The sequence below is a fragment of the Hemiscyllium ocellatum genome, unplaced genomic scaffold, assembly GCF_020745735.1.
Source record: "Hemiscyllium ocellatum isolate sHemOce1 unplaced genomic scaffold, sHemOce1.pat.X.cur. scaffold_421_pat_ctg1, whole genome shotgun sequence".
Classification (NCBI taxonomy): Eukaryota; Metazoa; Chordata; class Chondrichthyes; order Orectolobiformes; family Hemiscylliidae; genus Hemiscyllium; species Hemiscyllium ocellatum.
In genome coordinates, this window is record NW_026869009.1 from 511,929 (window position 1) to 535,753 (window position 23,825).

General features: G+C 47.4%; 1 long non-coding RNA gene across 2 annotated transcripts in view; it reads left to right on the plus strand.

Moving 5' to 3' along the window:
- Window positions 1–23,825, plus strand: part of LOC132813649 (uncharacterized) — a 76,901-nt gene that overhangs the window by 35,548 nt on the left and 17,528 nt on the right. For both annotated transcript variants that reach the window (XR_009644118.1, XR_009644117.1), the window contains exons 2-3: window positions 17,186–17,294; window positions 21,564–21,670. This is a non-coding gene — a long non-coding RNA (uncharacterized LOC132813649). The remainder of the gene's footprint in view (window positions 1–17,185; window positions 17,295–21,563; window positions 21,671–23,825) is intronic.

Genomic DNA, 23,825 nt, shown 5'->3' on the forward strand with positions numbered 1-23,825 from the left:
AGAATTCAAGATGATGCCAGAGTGTGAGAGAGAATCCCAGTGTGTGAGAGAATCCCAAGAGGCCCCAGAGTGTGAGAGAGAATCCCAGTGTGAGATAGAATGCCTGATGATCCCAGAGTGTGAGTGAGAATCCCGGTGTGTGAGAGAATCCCAGATGATCCCAGAGTGTGAGTGAGAATCCCGGTGTGTGAGAGAATCCCAGATGATCCCAGAGAGTGAGAGAGAATCCCAGTGCGTGAGAGAATCACAGTTCGTCCCAGAGTGAGAGAGAGAATCCCAGTGTGAGAGAGAATCCCAGATGGTCCCAGGGTGTGAGGGACAATCCCAGTGTGTTGAGAGAATCGCAGATTGAGAGAGAATACAAGATGATCCCAGAGTGTGGCAGAGAATCCCAGTGTGTGACAGAATCCCAGATTGTCCACGAGTGTGAGATAGAATCCCAGTGTGAGAGTATCCCAGATGATCCCAGAGTGTGATAGAGAATCCTAGTGTGTGAGAGCATCCCAGATGGTCCCAGAGTTTGTGAGAGAATCCCAGATGATCCCAGAGTGTGAGAGAGAATCCCAGTGTACGAGAGAATCCAAGATGATCCCAGAGTGTGAGAGAGAATCCCAGTTTGTGAGAGAATCCCAGGTGGTCCCAGAGTGTGAGAGAAAATCCCAGTGAGAGAGAGAATCCCAGATGGTCCCAGAGTGTGAGAGAGAATCCCAGTGTGAGAGAGAATCCCAGATGGTCCCAGAGTTTGAAAGAGAATCCCAGTGTGAGAGAGATTCCCAGATGGTCCCAGAGTTTGTGAGACAAACCCAGTATGCGAGAGAATCCCAGATGGCCCCAGAGTGTGAGAGAGAATCCCAGTTTGAGAGTGATTCAGAGATGATCCCAGAGTGTTTAGAGAGAATTCCAATATGAGAGATATTCCCAGATGATCCCCGAGGGTGTGAGAGAATCCCAGTGTGAGAGAAAATCCCAGATGATCCCAGAGTGTGAGAGAGAATCCCAGTGTGTGGGAGAATCCCAGATGATACCAGAGTGAGAGAGAGAATTCCAGTGTGTGAGAGAATCGAAGATTGAAGATGATCCCAGAGTGTGAGAGAGAATCCCAGAGTGTGAGCGAATCCCAGATGATCCCAGAGTGTGAGAGAGAATCCCAGTGTGAGAGAGAATCCCAGTGTGAGAGAGAATCCCAGATGGTCCCAGAGTGTGTGAGAGAATCCCAGTGTGAGAGAGAATCCCAACTGGTCCCAGAGTGTGAGAGAGAATCCCAGTGTGTCACAGAATCCCCGATGATCCCAGAGTGTAAGAAAGAATCCCAGTGTGTGAGAGAATTTCAGATGGTCCCAGAGTGTGAGACATATTTCCACTTTGTGAGAGAATCCAAGATGGTCCCAGAGTGTGAGAGAGAATCCCAGTGTGAGAGAGAATCCCAGATGATCCCAGAGTGTGAGAGAGAATCCCAGTGTGAAAGAGAATCCCAGATGATCCCAGAGTGTGAGTGAGAATCCTAGTGTGTGAGAGAATCCAAGATTGTCCAAGTGTGTGAGAGAGAATCCCAGTGTGTGAGAGAATCCCAGATGATCCCAGAGTGTGAGACATAATCCCACTGTGTGAGAGAATCACAGATGGTCCCAGAGTGTGAGATTGAATCCCAGTGTGTGACAGAATCCCAGATGATCCCAGAGTGTGAGAGAATCCCAGATGATCCCAGAGTGTGAGAGAGAATCTCAGTGTGTGAAAAAATCCCAGATGGTCCCAGAGTGTGAGAGAGAATCCCAGTGTGTGAGAGAATCCCAGATGATCCCAGAGTGAGAGATAGATTCCCACTGAGAGGGAGAATCCCAGATGGTCCCAGAGTGTGAGAGAGAATCCCAGTGTGAAAGAGAATCCAAGATGATCCCAGAGTGTGAGAATGAATCATAGTGTGTGAGAGAATCCAAGATTGTCCAAGTGTGTGAGAGAGAATCCCAGTGTGTGAGAGAATCCCAGATGATCCCAGAGTGTGAGACATAATCCCACTGTGTGAGAGAATCACAGATGGTCCCAGAGTGTGAGATTGAATCCCAGTGTGTGACAGAATCCCAGATGATCCCAGAGTGTGAAAAAATCCCAGATGGTCCCAGAGTGTGAGAGAGAATCCCAGTGTGTGAGAGAATCCCAGATGGTCCCAGAGTTTGAGACATAATCCCACTGTGTGAGAGAATCACAGATGGTCCCAGAGGCTGAGAGAGAATCCAGATGATCTCACAGTTTGAGAGAGAACCCCAGTGTGTCAGAGAATCCCAGATGATCCCAGAGTTTGTGAGAGAATCCCAGATGATCCCAGAGTGTGAAAGAGAATCTCAGTGTGAGAGAGATTCCCAGTTTGAGAGTGATTCAGAGATGATCCCAGAGTGTTTAGAGAGAATCCCAGTCTGAGAGATATTCCCAGATGATCCCCGAGTGTGTGAGAGAATCCCAGTGTGCGAGAAAATCCCAGATGATCCCAGTGTGAGAGAGAGTCCCAGAGTGTGTGAGAGAATCCCAGTGTGAGAGAGAATCCCAGATGATCCCAGAGTGTGAGAGAGAATCCCAGTGTGAGAGAGATTCCCAGATGGTCCCAGAGTGTGATAGAGAATCCCAGTGTGTCACAGAATCCCCGATGATCCCAGAGTGAGAGAAAGATTCCCACTGAGAGGGAGAATCCCAGATGGTCCCAGAGTGTGAGAGAGAATCCCAGTGTGAAAGAGAATCCCAGATGCTCCCAGATTGTGAGAATGGATCATAGTGTGTGAGAGAATTCAAGATGATCCCAGAGTGTGAGAGAGAATCCCAGTGTGTGACAGAATCCCAGATGATCCCAGAGTGTGAGAGAATCCCAGATGATCCCAGAGTGCGAGAGAGAATCCCAGTGTGTGAGAGGATCCCAGAGGGTCCCAGAGTGTGAGAGAGAATCCCAGTGTGAGAGAGAATCCCAGATGATCCCAGAGTGTGAGAGAGAATCCTAGTGTGTGAGAGAATCCAAGATGATCCCAGAGTGTGAGAATGAATCATAGTGTGTGAGAGAATCCAAGATTGTCCCAGAGTGTGAGAGAGAATCCCAGTGTGTGAGAGAATCCCAGATGATCCCAGAGTGTGTGAGGGAATCCCAGTGTGTGAGAGAATCACTGATGGTACCAAAGTGTGAGACATAATCCCACTGTGTGAGAGAATCACAGATGGTCCCAGAGTGTGAGATTGAATCCCAGTGTGAGAGAGAATCCCAGATGATCCCAGAGTGTGAGAGAGTATCTCAGTGTGTGAAAAAAATCCCAGATGGTCCCAGAGTGTGTGAGACAAACCCAGTATGCGAGAGAATCCCAGATGATCCCAGAGTGTGAGAGAGAATCCCAGATGGCCCCAGAGTGTGAGAGAGATTCCCAGTTTGAGAGTGATTCAGAGATGATCCCAGAGTGTTTAGAGAGAATCCCAGTGTGAGAGATATTCCCAGATGATCCCAGAGTGTGAGAGAGAATTCCAGTGTATGGGAGAATCCCCGATGATACCAGAGTGAGAGAGAAAATTCCAGTGTGTGAGAGAATCGAAGATTGAAGATGATCCCAGAGTGTGAGAGAGAATCCCAGTGTGAGAGAGATTCCCAGATGATCCCCGAGTGTGTGAGAGAAAATCCCAGCTGATCCCAGAGTGTGAGAGTTATTCCCAGATGATCCCAGAGTGTTTAGAGAAAATGCCAGTGTGAGAGATATTCCCAGATGATCCCCGAGTGTGTGAGAGAATTCCAGTGTGTGAGAGAATCACAGATGATCCCAGAGTGTGAGAGAAAATCCCACTGTGTGAGAGAATCAAAGATGGTCCCAGAGTGTGAGAGAGAATCCCAGTGTGAGAGAGAATCCCAGATGATCCCAGAGAGTGAGAGAGAATCCCAGTGCGTGAGAGAATCACAGTTCGTCCCAGAGTGAGAGAGAGAATCCCAGTGTGAGAGAGAATCCCAGATGATCCCAGAGTGTGAGTGAATCCCAGTGTGTGAGAGAATCCCAGATGATCCCAGAGTGTGAGAGAGAATCACAGTGTGTGAGAAAATCCCAGATGGTCCCGGAGTGAGATAGAGAATCCCAGTGTGAGAGAGAATTCAAGATGATCCCAGAGTGTGAGAGAGAATCCTAGTCTGTGAGAGAATTCAAGATTGTCCCAGAGTGTGAGAGAGAATCCCAGTGTGAGAGAGAATCCCAGGTGTTCCCGGAGTGTGTGAGAGAATCCCAGTGTGTGATAGAACCCCGGTTGGTCCCAGAGTGTGAGAGAGAATCCCAGTGTGAGAGAGAATTCAAGATGATGCCAGAGTGTGAGAGAGAATCCCAGTGTGTGAGAGAATCCAAGATGATCCCAGAGTGTGAGAAAGAATCCCAGTGTGAGAGAGAATCCCAAGAGGCCCCAGAGTGTGAGAGAGAATCCCAGTGTGAGATTGAGTGAGAATCCCGGTGTGTGAGAGAATCCCAGATGATCCCAGAGTGTGAGTGAGAATCCCGGTGTGTGAGAGAATCCCAGATGATTCCAGAGTGTGAGAGAGAATCCCAGTGTGTGAGAGAATCCAAGATGATCCCAGAGTTTGTGAGAGAAACCCAGTGTGTTAGAGAATCCCAGATTGAGAGAGAATCGAAGATGATCCCAGAGTGTGGGAGGAATCCCCGTGTGAGAGAGAATCCCAGATGGTCCCGGAGTGAGATAGAGAATCCCAGTGTGAGAGAGAATTCAAGATGATCCCAGAGTGTGAGAGAGAATCCTAGTCTGTGAGAGAATTCAAGATTGTCCCAGAGTGTGAGAGAGAATCCCAGTGTGAGAGAGAATCCCAGGTGTTCCCAGAGTGTGTGAGAGAATCCCAGTGTGTGATAGAACCCCGGTTGGTCCCAGAGTGTGAGAGAGAATCCCAGTGTGAGAGAGAATTCAAGATGATGCCAGAGTGTGAGAGAGAATCCCAGTGTGTGAGAGAATCCCAAGAGGCCCCAGAGTGTGAGAGAGAATCCCAGTGTGAGATAGAATGCCTGATGATCCCAGAGTGTGAGTGAGAATCCCGGTGTGTGAGAGAATCCCAGATGATCCCAGAGTGTGAGTGAGAATCCCGGTGTGTGAGAGAATCCCAGATGATCCCAGAGAGTGAGAGAGAATCCCAGTGCGTGAGAGAATCACAGTTCGTCCCAGAGTGAGAGAGAGAATCCCAGTGTGAGAGAGAATCCCAGATGGTCCCAGGGTGTGAGAGACAATCCCAGTGTGTTGAGAGAATCGCAGATTGAGAGAGAATACAAGATGATCCCAGAGTGTGGCAGAGAATCCCAGTGTGTGACAGAATCCCAGATTGTCCACGAGTGTGAGATAGAATCCCAGTGTGAGAGTATCCCAGATGATCCCAGAGTGTGATAGAGAATCCTAGTGTGTGAGAGCATCCCAGATGGTCCCAGAGTTTGTGAGAGAATCCCAGATGATCCCAGAGTGTGAGAGAGAATCCCAGTGTACGAGAGAATCCAAGATGATCCCAGAGTGTGAGAGAGAATCCCAGTTTGTGAGAGAATCCCAGGTGGTCCCAGAGTGTGAGAGAAAATCCCAGTGAGAGAGAGAATCCCAGATGGTCCCAGAGTGTGAGAGAGAATCCCAGTGTGAGAGAGAATCCCAGATGGTCCCAGAGTTTGAAAGAGAATCCCAGTGTGAGAGAGATTCCCAGATGGTCCCAGAGTTTGTGAGACAAACCCAGTATGCGAGAGAATCCCAGATGGCCCCAGAGTGTGAGAGAGAATCCCAGTTTGAGAGTGATTCAGAGATGATCCCAGAGTGTTTAGAGAGAATTCCAATATGAGAGATATTCCCAGATGATCCCCGAGGGTGTGAGAGAATCCCAGTGTGAGAGAAAATCCCAGATGATCCCAGAGTGTGAGAGAGAATCCCAGTGTGTGGGAGAATCCCAGATGATACCAGAGTGAGAGAGAGAATTCCAGTGTGTGAGAGAATCGAAGATTGAAGATGATCCCAGAGTGTGAGAGAGAATCCCAGAGTGTGAGCGAATCCCAGATGATCCCAGAGTGTGAGAGAGAATCCCAGTGTGAGAGAGAATCCCAGTGTGAGAGAGATTCCCAGATGGTCCCAGAGTGTGTGAGAGAATCCCAGTGTGAGAGAGAATCCCAACTGGTCCCAGAGTGTGAGAGAGAATCCCAGTGTGTCACAGAATCCCCGATGATCCCAGAGTGTAAGAAAGAATCCCAGTGTGTGAGAGAATTTCAGATGGTCCCAGAGTGTGAGACATATTTCCACTTTGTGAGAGAATCCAAGATGGTCCCAGAGTGTGAGAGAGAATCCCAGTGTGAGAGAGAATCCCAGATGATCCCAGAGTGTGAGAGAGAATCCCAGTGTGAAAGAGAATCCCAGATGATCCCAGAGTGTGAGTGAGAATCCTAGTGTGTGAGAGAATCCAAGATTGTCCAAGTGTGTGAGAGAGAATCCCAGTGTGTGAGAGAATCCCAGATGATCCCAGAGTGTGAGACATAATCCCACTGTGTGAGAGAATCACAGATGGTCCCAGAGTGTGAGATTGAATCCCAGTGTGTGACAGAATCCCAGATGATCCCAGAGTGTGAGAGAATCCCAGATGATCCCAGAGTGTGAGAGAGAATCTCAGTGTGTGAAAAAATCCCAGATGGTCCCAGAGTGTGAGAGAGAATCCCAGTGTGTGAGAGAATCCCAGATGATCCCAGAGTGAGAGATAGATTCCCACTGAGAGGGAGAATCCCAGATGGTCCCAGAGTGTGAGAGAGAATCCCAGTGTGAAAGAGAATCCAAGATGATCCCAGAGTGTGAGAATGAATCATAGTGTGTGAGAGAATCCAAGATTGTCCAAGTGTGTGAGAGAGAATCCCAGTGTGTGAGAGAATCCCAGATGATCCCAGAGTGTGAGACATAATCCCACTGTGTGAGAGAATCACAGATGGTCCCAGAGTGTGAGATTGAATCCCAGTGTGTGACAGAATCCCAGATGATCCCAGAGTGTGAAAAAATCCCAGATGGTCCCAGAGTGTGAGAGAGAATCCCAGTGTGTGAGAGAATCCAAGATGATCCCAGAGTTTGTGAGAGAACCCCAGTGTGTGAGAGAATCCCAGATTGAGAGAGAATCGAAGATGATCCCAGAGTGTGAGAGAGAATCCCACTGTGTGAGAGAATCACAGATGGTCCCAGAGGCTGAGAGAGAATCCCAGATGATCTCACTGTTTGAGAGAGAACCCCAGTGTGTCAGAGAATCCCAGATGATCCCAGAGTTTGTGAGAGAATCCCAGATGATCCCAGAGTGTGAAAGAGAATCTCAGTGTGAGAGAGATTCCCAGTTGGTCCCAGAGTGTGTGAGACAAACCCAGTATGCGAGAGAATCCCAGATGATCCCAGAGTGTGAGAGAGAATACCAGTGTGTGAGAGAATCCCAGATGATCCCAGAGTGTGAGAGAGAATCCCAAATGACCCCAGAGTGTGAGAGAGATTCCCAGTTTGAGAGTGATTCAGAGATGATCCCAGAGTGTTTAGAGAGAATCCCAGTCTGAGAGATATTCCCAGATGATCCCCGAGGGTGTGAGAGAATCCCAGTGTGCGAGAAAATCCCAGATGATCCCAGAGTGTGAGAGAGAATCCCAGTGTGAGAGAGATTCCCAGATGGTCCCAGAGTGTGATAGAGAATCCCAGTGTGTCACAGAATCCCCGATGATCCCAGAGTGTTAGAAAGAATCCCAGTGTGTGAGAGAATTTAAGATGGTCACAGAGTGTGAGACATATTTCCACTTTGTGAGAGAATCCAAGCTGGTCCCAGAGTGTGAGAGAGAATCCCAGTGTGAGAGAGAATCCCAGATGATCCCAGAGTGAGAGAAAGATTCCCAGTGTGTGAGAGAATCCCAGATGATCCCAGAGTGTGAGAGAGACTCCCAGTGTGAGAGAGAATCCCAGATGCTCCCAGATTGTGAGAATGAATCATAGTGTGTGAGAGAATCCAAGATTGTCCCAGAGTGTGAGAGAGAATCCCAGTGTGAGAGAGAATTCAAGATGATCCCAGAGTGTGAGAGAGAATCCCAGTGTGTGACAGAATCCCAGATGATCCCAGAGTGTGAGAGAATCCCAGATGATCCCAGAGTGCGAGAGAGAATCCCAGTGTGTGAGAGGATCCCAGAGGGTCCCAGAGTGTGAGAGAGAATCCCAGTGTGTGAGAGAAACCCTGATGATCCCAGAGTGTGAGAGAGAATCCCAGTGTGAGAGAGAATCCCAGATGATCCCAGAGTGTGAGAGAGAATCCTAGTGTGTGAGAGAATCCAAGATTGTCCCAGAGTGTGAGAATGAATCCCAGTGTGTGAGAGAATCCCAGATGATCCCAGAGTGTGTGAGGGAATCCCAGTGTGTGAGAGAATCACTGATGGTACCAAAGTGTGAGACATAATCCCACTGTGTGAGAGAATCACAGATGGTCCCAGAGTGTGAGATTGAATCCCAGTGTGAGAGAGGATCCCAGAGTGTGAGAGAGAATCTCAGTGTGTGAAAAAAAATCCCAGATGGTCCCAGAGTGTGTGAGACAAACCCAGTATGCGAGAGAATCCCAGATGATCCCAGAGTGTGAGAGAGAATCCCAGATGGCCCCAGAGTGTGAGAGAGATTCCCAGTTTGAGAGTGATTCAGAGATGATCCCAGAGTGTTTAGAGAGAATCCCAGTGTGAGAGATATTCCCAGATGATCCCAGAGTGTGAGAGAGAATTCCAGTGTATGGGAGAATCCCCGATGATACCAGAGTGAGAGAGAAAATTCCAGTGTGAGAGAGAATCCCAGATGATCCCAGAGTGTGTGAGAGAATCCCAGTGTGAGAGAGATTCCCAGATGGTCCCAGAGTGTGTGAGAGAATCCCAGTGTGAGAGAGAATCCCAGATGATCCCAGAGTGTGATAGAGAATCCCAGTGTGAGAGAGAATCCCAGATGATCCCAGAGTGTGAGAGAGAATCCCAGTGTGAGAGAGATTCCCAGATGGTTCCAGAGTGTGAGAGAGAATCCCAGTGTGTCACAGAATCCCCGATGATCCCAGAGTGTTAGAAAGAATCCCAGTGTGTGAGAGAATTTAAGATGGTCACAGAGTGTGAGACATATTTCCACTTTGTGAGAGAATCCAAGCTGGTCCCAGAGTGTGAGAGAGAATCCCAGTGTGAGAGAGAATCCCAGATGATCCCAGAGTATGAGAGAGAATCACAGTGTTTAAGAGAATCCCAGATGGTCCGAGAGTGTGTGAGAGAATCCCAGTGAGAGAGAGAATCCAAGATGGTCCCAGAGTATGTGAGAGAATCCCAGTGTGTGAGAGAATCCCAGATGATCCCAGAGTGCGAGAGAGAATCCCAGTGTGTGAGAGGATCCCAGAGGGTCCTAGAGTGTGAGAGAGAATCCCAGTGTGTGAGAGAATCCCAGATGATCCCAGAGTGTGAGAGAGACCCAGTGAGAGAGAGAATCCCAGATGGTCAAAGAGTGTGAGAGAGACTCCCAGTGTGAGAGAGAATCCCAGATGATCCCAGATTGTGAGAATGAATCATTGTGTGTGAGAGAATCCAAGATTGTCCCAGAGTGTGAGAGAGAATCCCAGTGTGTGACAGAATCCCAGATGATCCCAGAGTGTGAGAGAATCCCAGATGAACCCAGAGTGTGAGACGTAATCCCACTGTGTGAGAGAATCCAAGATGATCCCAGAGTTTGTGAGAGAACCCCAGTGTTTTAGAGAATCCCAGATTGAGAGAGAATCGATGATGATCCCAGAGTGTGAGAGAGAATCCCATTGTGTGAGAGAATCAAAGATGTTCCCAGAGTGTGACAGAGAATCCCAGTGTGTGAGAGAGAAACCCAGATGATCCCAGAGTGGGAGAGAGAATCCCAGTGTGCGAGAGAAGCCCAGATGATCCCAGAGTGTGAGAGAGAATCCCAGTGTGTTAGAGAATCCCAGATGATCCCAGAGTGTTTGAGAGAATCCCAGTGAGAGAGTGAATCCCAGATGGTCCCAGAGCGTGAGAGAGAATCCCATTGTGTGATTAAATCCCAGATGATCCCAGAGTGAGATAGAGAATCCCAGTGTGTGAGAGAATCCAAGATGATCCCAGAGTGTGAGAAAGAATCATAGTGTGAGAGAGAATCCAAGATTGTCCCAGAGTGTGAGAGAGAATCCCAGTGTGTTAGAGAATCCCATATGATCCCAGAGTGTGAGAGAGAATCCCAGTGTGTTAGAGAATCCCATATGATCCCAGAGTGTGAGGGAGAATCCCAGTTTGCGAGAGAATCCCAGATGATCCCAGAATGTGCGAGAGAATCCCGGATGATCCCACTTCCCAAGAACTTGCCATGAAGAGGTTGAATCCTATTCTGGTAAAATCTTTCTGAAATCAGGGAGACTACAATTGAATGCAGTATTCTAACACTGGCCTGACCAATGCCCTTCTCAGCCACAATGTGACCTCCTAATCCCTGTACTCAGTGACAGAATCCCCACAGTGTGGAAGCAGGCCTTTCGGCCCATGAGACCATACCAACCATCGGAACAGCATTCCACCCTAACTCTGTAACCTACCATTACCCAAAGCTAATCCAGCTAACCTGCATGTCTTTGGATTTGTGGGAGGGAATTAAGAGCACCCAGAGGAAGCCCACGCAGACACACAGGGAGAATGTGCAAATACCACACAGACAGTGGAGTCGAACCAGCGTCCATTTATTGACCAGAGCATCCCATTAAAGGTCAGTGTCCCAAATGCCACATTCGGCACCTGATCTCCCTGAAACCCCACTTTCCAGGAACTATGCAGTTGTCCTGAGCCCTTCAGAGGGAATTAATGCGAGGAGGAGAAAACAGGAACAGGGTTGAGTTGTAGATCTATAAAATAACTCTCCATCTTCCCCCTCTCTGTTCCCCCCCCCGTCTCCCCCCACTCTCTGTTTTACCCCCCCTCCTTTTTCGGTCAGTCCTTTGTCGCCCCCCCCCCCTCATCGTCAGTCGTGCAACCCCCCCGGGTCTGTTCCACAATCTGAAGGTCTGTCCCCCCTCTGTCAGTCGCCCCCCTGTCGGTCACACACCCGTCTCTTTCCCCCCTCTGTCGGTTGCCCCCCCAGTCCGTTCCCCCTCTTCTTCGGTTGCCCCCTCTGTCCCACCCCCCGCCTTTTCCTCTCCTCTCTTATCCCGTTTTCTGGCCCCATCCATTTCTGTCCCAACCCTCTTGATCCACCCACCCTCTCTGACCCCCCGCCCACCCCCTCTCTGCTAACCCTCCCCTCCCAGTCCCCTAGTTCTGTACTCCCCCCCCCCCCCGATGGAAAATATCTTGTCCATTTAGCCAATCCATGCCCGGCCTGATTTTAAAAGTCTCTTTCAGGTCACCATTCAGCCTCTGACGGTCCAGGGAAAGCAGCCTATCCAACCCTGGCAACATCCTGGACTTCTTTTCGGACCCCTTTCAAGTTTGAGAACATCCATCTGACGGAAGGAGACCAGAATTGCATGGAATATTACAAAAGTTGTCGAATCAATGTCCTGTACAGCCGCAATATGACCTCCCAACCCTATACTCAATGCTCTGAATAATAAAGGCAAGCAGACCAACTGCCGTCTTCACTATCCTACCTACTTGCTGCTCTACTTTCAAGGAACTATGAACCTGCACTCCAAGGTCTCTTTGTTTAGCAGCACTCCCCTGGAACTTACTATTAACTGTATACATCCTGCTAAAGTTTGCTTTTCCAAAATGCAGCAGCTCGCATTTTTCTAAACTGAACTCCTCAGCCCATCACCCATCTGATCCAGATCCTCTTGTACTCTGAGGTAATCTTTTTCCCTGTCTACCACACCTCCCATTTTGATGTCATTCGCAAACTTATTTACAATACCTCTTATGTTCACATCCAAATCATGAATGTAAATGATGAAAAGTAGTGGATCCAGCACCGATCCTTGTGACACTCCTCTGGTCACAGGCCTCCAGCCTGAAAAGCACCCTCTGCCTTCTACCTTCGGGCCAGTTCTGTATTCCATACGATCTAACCTTGCTGACCAGTCTCCCGTGAGGAACCTTGTCGAACTCCTTACTGAAGTCCATGTATATCATGTCCATGCTCTGACCTCAGCAATCCTCTTTGTTACTTCTTCAAAAAAAACTGAGTCAGATTCATGAGACATGATTTCCCATGCACAAAGCTGTTATTAATATCAAGGATTTAACTCTGTATTCCGGGGTCTGCGTTGCCCAGTTATAGGTGTTAATATTCGGGATGAAGTTCAAGTACACCAGCATTTTGTCTGTGACTGTGTATTGAGTCTTGTTAATGTCACCAACACAGTTGAGTTCCTTTTGAAAGGTAGTCCCCGTATCCCTTGCCAACCAGGAAATGATGGCAGTGTCCTTACCTTTGGAACAGGAGGATCGGGCTCAGAGTTGAGGAACAGCACCTTTGAAGAGGATGATTAGAAAACCCGCCCAAGCCACCAGGCCACACTGTCTCCCAGCTCTCCCTGCCTCAGCCTCTAAACAGAACCTTCCTGTAGTTTCTCTCCTGTCAGACTCTCCCATTGCTCAGTTTGTCCAGGATCCCCTCCTGCTGCTGCACTGCTCCTGTCCCTCACTGACCTGTCTAGCCCCCGTGTCCTCCACATTCATTCATTGTTTACAATCCCATTACCCCAGTTCTCCAGCCCCACTCCTTCCCGTCTATAGAGAAGAAGACGGGAAGGTTAGCACTGCTGCCTCACAGCACCAGTTATCCGGTTTCGATTCCAGCCTCTGGCAACTGTCTGTGTGGAGTTTGTACGTTCTCCCAGTGTCTGAGCGGGTTTCCTCCCCCAATCCAAAGATGGGCAGGACAGGTGAATTGGCCATTCTAAATTGTCCATAGTATTAGTTACATTAGTCAGGGATAAATATAGGGGAGGGGAATGGGTCTGTATAAGTTACTGTTTGGAGGGCCGGTATGGACTTGTTTGGCCAAAGGGCCAGTTTCCATACTGTAGGGATTCTGATATATTGGGCAGCAGCTGCTGTCAATCTCCCGGACTCCTGTATGATCGGGAGCACGTGCTGTAGGAGAGGAGACCAGTGTATGGGCACAGTGCTGGCCTATTGTGGGAGTATGCACAGTGTCTGGGAAGGAGGCTGTGGTTGTGAGGGATTAATCTGTCATTGGCATCTTCCTCCCTCTGGGAGCAGGACCCAGGGGAATGGCCCCTTTCCTGGTACCCTGCCATGTGATCAGACTATCAGTGGTACAGCGTTTTGCAGAAAGTTATCAGAACTCTTTTGTGAAGATTCAGGGCTTTTATGGAAAGGGACAAGGATGGGCCTGCAATTAGAGCTCTAATTTGGTTCATTTTAGTAAGACGGGTTTCGGCCAGAGTGTGCAGGAAGCAGTGTATGCAGGATGGTTGTCATCAGAGGATTCACCAACAACGACCCCCCCCCCCCCCCCACCCCCCCCCCCTCCCCCAACACCCTGCTGGACTCAGAGTCAGACTCATTGATTTGGTTCTTAGTCCGCAGACAAGAGCTAGGAAACTGAATTCAAAGAGAGGAGAGAGAGTGTGAGAACTGGGTGTGGAGGGAAGGAGTGAGGGGATTGGTTTGGTTTGGATTTCAGTTCACAGAAGAAAGAAACTGTTAGATTGAGAGTTAAAACTTTGGGAAACATGAAACTACAATTTAATACTATAATTATCATATAAAGATCCATCCTATATTAATATGGTGAGTTGTGTTCTCAGGTGTAGGGTACCGAAAGGGTGGGTTTGTGGATAAGAAATTCAAATTGAACTTCATTTTCAGTTTTGATAGTTACTTGATCCGTGCCGATTTGAATATTCATTGGCCTTTTCCTGTGGAAGGAAAGGTGTGTATTCTGTCCGTGGGCGAATATTCCAAATCTCAGTGTGACTGGAAAAAATACTGAGGTACAGCCAAGTCCATGTTAGGGTGGGGATTGTGGAGAGAGAGTTCGTTTGTTTTTGAAAGTCTGAAAAATCATGGCATGTTTCCCAGGAACAATTAAGCCACAGCTTTGCTTTGTAGAAGGACAAGTCTTTAATTAACCATCCAACCAGAAAGACACAATGATACCTGCACCTTGGGAAATACTATGAAAACAGGATTGTTGTAAAGGAGTTCATTCTCGATCATGGACTGTAATCCATTGGCGTTGTCACGTCGGTTCCAGCGCCGTGGGGAAACACTGGAAATATGATGAATGCAGTGTAGGTTTCAGTTATGAAACTGTAAAAAGTGCAGAACAATTTAAAAGGATGTTGTCAGGGCTCAGGGGTCTGAGTTATAGGGAGAGGTTGGACAAGCGAGAATTGTTTTGTTTAGAGCAGAGGAAACTGAGTGGGTACTCTACTAGAAGTGTATAAGACCATGAGGGGCATGGGTAAGGTGAATGCATTCAGCCTTATTCCCAGGGAATCAAGGACTGGAGGGCATCAGTTGAAGGTTAGAGGGGAAAGAATTAAAGGGAAGCTGAGGGGCAACTGTTTTACACAGAGGGTGGTATGTATATGGAATGAGCTGCCAGTGGAAGTGGTTGAGGTGGGTACCTTAACAACAGGTAAAAGACATTTGGACAAATACATGGATAGGAAAGGGTCAGAAGCAGGTGGGCCAAGTGCAGGGAAATGGGGTTAGTGTGGATGGACATTCTGGTCGGCATGGGCCAGTTTGGGCCAAAGGGCCTGTCTCTGCTGTAGGATGCTCTGTCTCTAACTGCATCTGCTATTTCTCCCACTAACTCTGTTGATACCCTGGGATGTATTCCATCAGGGCAATGAGACTTATCTACCTTTAGCTCCATTAGCTTGTCCAGCTCTAACTCTTTCGTGATAATGATTGTTTCTAGTTCCTCACCTTCCTCAGTCTCCTTATCAATTACTGGCATGTTCTTTGTATCCTCGACTGTGAAGACTGACTGCTGTGTACTCATATTCCTGAACCCTGCTGGATAGGAATAACTAGGCACAGAACTCTGAGAGGTCTTCTTAGAGTCTTTATTGATGAGACATGGCAGTTACCTGGATAGTGTACATGCAGAACACCTCCAGGCAGCATCAGGTAACTCCCTGCCTGTCCGATGTGCAGCTCCCATTCTTATACCTATGTGGTTTGGGACTTTGAATAGAGACTCTCTCTCAGTATTATCTCCATGGCAACGGTCAGTTAGAAAGTCTAGTTCAGTTTCGCACTTTGTGGTTAAGACATACACCCCTGTGGCTCCCTCAAGTATCTGACAGGCACTTCAGTTTCAGTGGGGCTGTCTATCAGGATTCTGATATGGAGGAGCCAGTGTTGGGGTGGGGTGGACAAACTTATAAATCACACAACACTAGGTTATAGTCCAACAGGTTTATTTGGAAGTACAAGCTTTTGGAGTGTGCTGTGATTTGTAACTTGATCAGGTTTATCTCTATGGTAACAGTGAAGTGCTTCAACAATTACAGAGGCCATATGTTCCCCACACAATAGGTTCCTCTCGAGCAGTGTAAGCTGCTATTCCGGCCCTGGGGATAGCTACTCATCACGTTTCTCCCCCAATCCCATCTAGCTTTCTGTTGATCTTTAAAGTTTTTTTCTAATCTCCTAGTTTCTCCGTGGTCTTTGCCAATTTGTATGCCTTCTATTACAATTTGATAGACTCCCTTATTTCCTGAGCCACCCATGGCAGATTACTCCTTTTCCTACAGTCCTTCCTTTTCCCTGATATATACTTTTGCTGAACACTTCGAAAAATTCCCCCGTTGTCCGTCAACTTTCCCACGGTAAAGTCTTTGCTTCCAGTTTACATTAGCCAACTCCTGCCTCATCCTATTGTAGTCTCCTTTGTTTAAGCACTCGATCTTGGATTGGATTTAATCTTCCAGCTTTCCAGCTGTGTTCTAAGTTCAACCAGATTTATCAGAAGTCTTTTATCAGATTACGAGGTGAGGCGAAGTTTCCTGGGTGTTTTGTGTTACATTGTCAAAGACCTTGGCTCGGGATTGCAGGATACTGCAGATACAGCCAGGTAGATGGGTTACCTTCAGGAAAGCTAGGAGGGGTAGGTAGGGACTGCAGGAGTCTCCTGTGGCTATCCCCATCTCAGACAAGTATACTGTTTTGGAAAATGTAGGTGGTAATAGACTTTCAGGGGAATGTAGCACTGACAGTCAAGTTACTGGTACTGAGACTGGCTTCTAACATAATGTGAGGTATTTTCAGTTCCACACGATCGATGGTGATAGGGGACTCTCTAGTCAGGGACACAGTCTGCTGTTTCTGCAGGTGACAGTGAGAGATCAGAATGGGGTGGTGCTGCCCTGGTGCCAGTGTCAAGGATATCTCTCAGAGGGAGCAGAATATTCTCAAAAGGGAAAATAACCAGTGGGAGGACATTGTACATTGGTACCAATGGCATAGGAAGGGGAAAGCATGGGGTCCTGACGAGCAGGGAGATTTGCTAGCGCCACTCGGGAGGCATTAAACCAGTGAGGGAGTCGGGGTAATCCTAAAGAGACAGTGAGAAAGGAGGTGAGTCTGAGGCTGGTACTGTTCACCGGTCAGACTGTCAAGGCAGGCAAGAGCAAGTCACAATGAGGTGCGACGGAGCAGTTGCACTGCATTTATTTCAGTGCAAGGGACCTGACAGGTCAGGCAGGTGGGCTCAGGGTATGGTTTTGAACATGTGACTGGGATATTACAGCAATTACAGAGGCATGGATAGGACTAGCAGCTTGATGTTCCAGGGTATAGATGCTATAGTAAGGATAGAAAGGGACCAACAGCGCAGTGGGAGAGGTGTTTTTGATTAAGTATAACATTATGGCTGGGCTTCGGGAGGATATTCCTGGGAGTACATCCAGGCTAGTTATTTGGTTGGTACTGAGAAATAAGAAAGGGATGACCATCTTACTGGGATTGTGTTATAGACCCTCTCCCAATAGTCAGCAGGGAATTGAGACACAATTTTACCAGGAGACCTCAGATATCTGTAAGAATAATATGGATGCAATGATAAGGGGTTTTAACTTTACCAACATAGCCTCAGAGTGCTGTAGTGTTAAGGGCTTGGATGGAAAGGTATTTGTTCAGTGTGGACGAGAACGTTTCTGATTGAGTTTGTAGGATGTACCTACTAGAGAAGGAACAAAACATGGCCTGTTTTCTTTATTCATTCACAGGATGAGGCTGTCACTGGCTCGGCCAGCATTTATTGCTGCGTTTACCCAGAGGGCAGTTAAGAGTCAACTGCGTTGCTATATGTCTGGAGTCCCATGCAGACCAGACCAGGTAAGGATGGCATTTTCCTTCCCTAAAGGTCATGAGTGAGCCACATTGGTTTTTCCAACAATTGACAATGGATTCCTGTCATCACTAGATTATTTTTTCCAGATATTTATTGAATTCACGTTCCAAAATCTGCCGTGATGGGATTCAAACCCAGGTCCCCAGAACGTTATCTGGGTCTCTGAATTAACTGTCTAATTTCACTCCATCATCGCTGCCTCTTAGGAAATGAGGCAGGGTGAGTGACTGAGGTATTAGTGGGGCAGCGCATCAGCATCAAAGATCCCACAGTATTGTGGCTCAGTGGTTTCTGCTGCTTCCTCAGCACCGGGGACCTGGGTTTGATTCCAGCCTCGGGCAACTGTCTGTGTTGGAGTTGACACATTCTCCCCAGTTTCTGTGAGGATTTCCTTCGGGTGTTCCAGTTTGCTCCCACAGTCCAAAGATGTGTAGGTTAGTTGGATGAACCATGTTAAATTTCCCATATTCAGAAGATGAGGTTTTGGGATGTGTAGGCAAATCTCTGCCTGATGTGAAAAGATCATTTTGGGGTCTTGGACAGAGGTCAGAGGGAGGTGTGGCCGCATGTTTTACATCTCCCGTGGTGGTAAGGGAGGGTCAAGGGTGTGGAGCGTGGGTTGGTGGAAGGGTGTGGACCGAACAAGGAAGGCGCAGCGGGACAGAAATGATCAGGTACAGTCAATGTGGCTTTGTACATGCACAATTGGGTCTCACTAACTTGAGTGAGTATTTTGAAGTGACGAAAAAATTGAATAAGGAAGGCGGTGAATGCTGTTGATATGGACATTCAACAAGGTTCCACAAAGCAGACTGGTTAGCAGGGTTAGATAATATGGAATGCCGAGAGAGCAAGCCATTACAAAACTACCTTGAAAGTAGGAGACAGAGGATTATGGAGGGTTGCTTTGCGGACCGGAGGTCTGTGAGCAGCAGTGTGCTGCAGGGATGGATATTGGGCCCTTAAATAAATGACTTGGATGTGAATATATGAGGTACGGTCAGTAGGTTTACAGAAGACACCAAAATTGGAGGTGTAGTGGACAGTGAAGAAGGTTAGTTCAGAATACAACAGGATCTTGATCAGATGGGCCACTGGAGCAAGGAATTGCAGACTGAGTTCAAATTAGATAAATGTGAGCTGTTATATTTTGGAAAGGCAAATCAGGGCAGGACTTATGCACTTAATGGTAAAGTCCTGGGGAACATTGCTGAACAATGGGACCTTGGAGTGCAGGTTCATAGTTCCCTGAAAGTAGAGTCACAGGTAGGCAGGGGAGTGAATGCAGCATTTGGTACGCTCCCCGTTATTGGTCAATGCATTGAATGCAGCTGTTGTGATGTCATATTGTGGCTGGACAGGGCACTGATGAAGGCCCTTCTGGAATTCTGTTTTCAGTTCCAATCTCCCTGTTCTTGGATTAATGTTGAGAAACTTGAAAGGGTTCAGAAAACATTTGCAAGGACTTTCCTGGGGTTGGATGATTTGAGCTATTGGGAAAGGCTGAATAGGCTGGGACTATTTTCCCTGGAGATTTGGAGGCTGAGAGGTGATCTTATAAAGGTCCTGAAGGGCATGGATGAGGTGAGCAGTCAGGGACTTTTTCCCAAGTTCGGTGGCTCCAGAACGAGAGGGTACAGGCTTAAGGTGAGAGGGAAAAGATTTAAAGGGGATTTAAGGGGCATCGTGTTCATGTTGAGGGCATTGCAAGTATGAAATGAGCTGCCAGAGGAAGGGGTGGAGGCTAGTACAATTGCAGCATTTATAAGGTGTCTGACTGGGTACTTGAAGAGGGAGGTTTTAGAGGGATAAGGGTGAACCGCTGGCAAATGGGACTCCATTAACGCTCTCCGTTAATGGTCAATGCATTGAATACAGAAGCTGGGACGTCATATTGTGGCTAGACAGGACGTTGATTAAGCCACTTCTGGAATTCTGTTTTCAGTTTGAATTTCCCTGTTCTGGGAAGGATGTTGTGAAATTTGAAAAGGTTTGGACAAGATTTACAAAAACGTTTCCAGGATTGGAGGATTTGGGCTACAGGGAGGGGCTGAATAGGCTGGGGCTATTTTCTCTGGAGAGTCAAAGACTGAGAGGTGACTTCATTGAGATTTATAAAATCACAAGGGGCGTGGATAAGGTAAGCAGCTGGCATCCTTTTTCCTCAGGTTAGGTGGGTACAAAACTAGAGCACATGGGTTTAAGTTGAGAGGGCAAAGATTTAAAAGGGATCGAACTGGCAACATTTTCAAGCTGAGTGTGGTGTGTGTATGGGAGGGGCTACCAGATGAAGTAGTGGAGGCTGAAAAATCACAACATTTAAAAGGCTTCCAATTGGGTACATGAATAGGAAGGGGTTTGATGGATACAGGCCAATAGATGGTAAATGGGAATTCGTTAGTTTAGGATTCCTTGTTGGCACAGACGAATTGGACCGGAGGTCTGTTTCTTTGATCTTAATAAATTAAGATGCATTCCTCTCTTTTGTTTCGAGCTAGCTGAAGCACAGATAATTATCCTTGGAGCTGAGAAGGTGAAGCAGTGATTTTGATCTGGTGCAGATTTGGTTCCAAGGTCTTGAATTTGCAAAGAGAGAGAGGAATTGTTAACCCTGTCACAATTTTTAGTAACTACGTTCAAGTAATTGGCAAATAATACAAGGTGAAAATGTGAACACTATTTTACTCTGTAAGTTCTGAGCATCTGGAACAGTCTGAACGACACAGATTCAGCAGGTATTTTGAAACAGACTTGGAATTTTACTTTTTAAGGAAAGATTTGGGGGTAGTTGGGACAGATTTGCACCATCTACAGAGGGAGAGAGGACAGCTCCAATGGGCTGAATAGCCCCCAGCCCCAGTGCTCTGTGATACTGCCCCATTCACTGTGAATGATGAAGCTCATCCCAGGGCAGAGAGAGGGAGGAGCTCACCTCTCAATCGGCGCCGGCTTGATTAACGGCAGCTCCAGACCAATGGGAGGTGAGCCTGTGCGGTCCTGCAGCCAATGGGAGTGAATGAGGGGTGTGGCCAGCAAGACGACACCTGTCCATGAGCTGTGCAGGTGCAGTGTCACTGGGTGGGGTGGGGGTGGGGTGGGAGAGACAGCAGAGACTGGGACAGAGGCTGCTGGACCTGAATTACAAACTCCCGGTAAATTAAAACCAAACGAACTGCAGATGCTGTAAATCAGAAACAACAACCAGGAGGTTCTGGAGAAGCTCAGCAGGTCTGGCAGCATCTGTGACGAGAAATCAGAGTTAACGTTTCAGATCCGGTGTCCCTTCCACAGAACAGATGTCACTGAGAAAAAAAAAGTCCGTTTATGTGCAGAAGATAGTGTGGGGGGATGGGGGCAAGATAAAAGGAGTAAAGGTGGGGATAGAGTGAGAAGAGCGGTTGGATAAAGGAGTGGATAACGATCTGACTGGGGGAGGGTGACTAGCTGTTAATGGAGACTGTTAGTGGCTAACCATAGGTAGTGTGTAATGACAGGCTGTGACATGAGGTGGCTACGACATGAGGTTGTTAACCTGTGGTTAGCCACTAACTGTCTCCATTGTAAGCTGTTGCCCACCTATATCACTGCACGATTGGAGCTGCTGAGGACACACACCTTTGGAATATCCTCCCTCACCCCCTCTGTCCGCCTTAAAGATGTATCTAAAAATCGTTCTCTTTAATCAACGTTTCCATCATCCGGGAAACATTTTAGGAGATTTGTCAATGTGAAAGGCTCCATACAATGCAAGTAGTTGTTGTTATTGTCTGACATCAGGAGAAACAGGGATGAGCCCTCTCTCTCTCTCTCTCTCTCATACCTGGTGAACAGCAGCAAAAGCAGGAAGCACTGAGCATGCTCCAGCCCACAATGGGCCTCGGATTATTGATGTCAGCGCAGGACCAATAAGAGTGGGGGGAACGGGGCTGGAGGACCAGGATGTGCCAGTTGGTCCTTCAACCAATCGGAGTGAATGAGGGGCGGGACAATACTCAACCACCTGATAAACTTCACTGGCAGCACAGTGTTGTTGTGGCCAAGGCATTGGGAATGTGTGAAGGTGCAGGGCAGGGGAAAGGAAAGACATAGACCAGAAAGAGAAGGACATTTTCATGGTATGGGATGAGAGGTTTTACAGAACTTAGTGCACATTGTGAATCACAAATTTGAAAATCCCAAATTCTGCCCCATTTTCCCTCCTTATAATGCATTTTGCACTCCCTGAAATAGCAACTGTGTTTCTCCCTCCACAGATCCCAGTGATCAGTGCCAAAGCCCCATTGCCTGTGGAGAGGGTGATGTTTGATTTCCCTGTCCAGCTGCAGTTCATGTGGTGAAGGTGCTCCCACAATGTGGTTGGGTAAGTGCTGTTATAGATTATACACTCAGCAATATTGAAGAGTTGACAATGTATGTGCAAATCAGCAACAGTTTGTTTTTTTTTTAATCATGTTTATAATTTCACAGAAATACTATTGAAAAATTCTGGCATAAGGCCACAGATTGAGATACTAGGTCAAGTGATCAAAAGCATTGCCAAATGAGCAGGTTTTCGAGAACACCTTAAAAGAGGAAAGCAGGTCTGAGAGGGTTCAGGTGGGAATTCCAGACAGTGTTGCCTTGGCAACAGTAGAAACAGCCAGACAGGTGAAGCAATGAATAAACACAAATGAGTTGTCAAGGTCTTGCAGGGTGTGTGGTGCAGGGAGACAGGGATGTTCACAGGGTGAGAATTTTAAATTGTTGCCTGTAAATAGGAGCCTTTCGATGGATCAACTAGTTTTGGTACAAGTGAGCACTTGGGCAGGAGGGTTTAAGATACTCTTGAGATTACATGTAAGTTGAATGTGGGAGGCTGGCCAAGAGTGTTTGGATAATTAAGTCTGGAGATAAATACTCGTCCATCCCTGCATTCAGTAAATGAGCTGAGACTAGGGTGGAGTTGGGTGATGTCACCAATGAAGAAAGTGTGTTTTTGGAGTTGGGCTCTTCCTCCACATCACCCCCACCTCCCTCCCCTCACCAAATCACAGGTATTGTTCCTTGTTCTGTCTGTCTGTCTTTTCTGGTTATGTCCTTCTCTCCCATTCTGCTACGAAGTAATATTTTGACCTCACCGTTGTTGGAAAAACCTACTCCATCCCCACTCTCCCATTCCTTTCTAAATTCCTTGTATGTGGTGTCCCTCAAGGATCGATTCTTGGTCCCTCCTGTTTCTCACCTACATACTGTCAGGAGGTGACATCGTCCAAAAGCACCGTCTGAGGGTTCACATGTACACTGACAATGCCTAGCTCTCCCTCCCCATCATCCCTCTCCATTACTCAGTTATCAAACTGCTCATCACACTCCCACTACGCGATTGGCTGCAATTTCCTGCAACGGAACATTGAAATGGTTAAACCCATTGCCTTCAGTTGCTATTACAAATTCCTTTCCCTTACTGCTGAGCCCCTCCCTCTCCCTGGGAACTGTCTGAGGCAGAACTACACTCTTCACAATATTGCTCTCATATCTGTAACCCCAAGGTGACCTTCTGATCAGGTATCTACACAATCACAAACACCAGGAATTCCAATCTCTAAAACGTTGCTTCCCGCCCCCCCCCCCTTCACCCCAGCTCCATTGCTACTGAAACCCCTGACCCGTGTTGATGTTGCCTTAAACTTGACGAATCTAAAACAGAACCCTTGATTCCGTTACTATCCGAGTATCTGATTCCAGATCCCTCATGATGGGAAACATCCTCTCAGTATTTACCCTGTCAAACTCCTTAAGAATCCTGCATGTTACAATGAGATCACCTCTCATTCTTCCCAAATCCAGTGAGTAGAGTCCCAACATTTTCAGCCTTTTCTTAAAAGATAATCCCTACAAGCCAGGGATCATCCCAGTTAATCTTTTCTGAAATGCCTCAGATGAAATTATGTATTCCCTTAAATAAAGGGACCAAAACTTCTGTCATTACTCCAGATGTGGTCTCACTCGCACTTTGTAAAGTTACTGTCAGGTATATACTCCAAACACTTACACTGAAAACTCCTTGTAATAAGAAACAACGTTCCATTCCCCATCCTGATTCCCTGTTATAACTGTGTTTCCTACGCAATTACCCCTGGCCCCTTTGTGGTGCAGCTTTCGACAGTTTCCACCATTTACATAGCACTCTGTTCTTTTATTATCTCCTCCAAAATGAGCAACTTCACAATTTCCCAAATTATGCTCCATTTGCTAACTTGTTGCCCACTTCTCCAATGAATCCCTCTCTGTAAACTGTTTATAATCCTTTTGGAACTTTACCGTTCTGCCTTTTCTCAGAGATTTCCCTGCTCATTCTTCTAAACATTTCCTGGGAGCACTGGGCAGTGGGAAGCAGTTGTTACCTTTTCAGAGAGACTCTTTGGAATGACTGGGAGGAGCTTGCTGCTCATGGGTCAGAATGGAGACAACTTGCCCATCGAGCTGCATGAGCCTTTCACCCCCCCCCCCCCCGTCTAATTGATGAGGCACAGCAG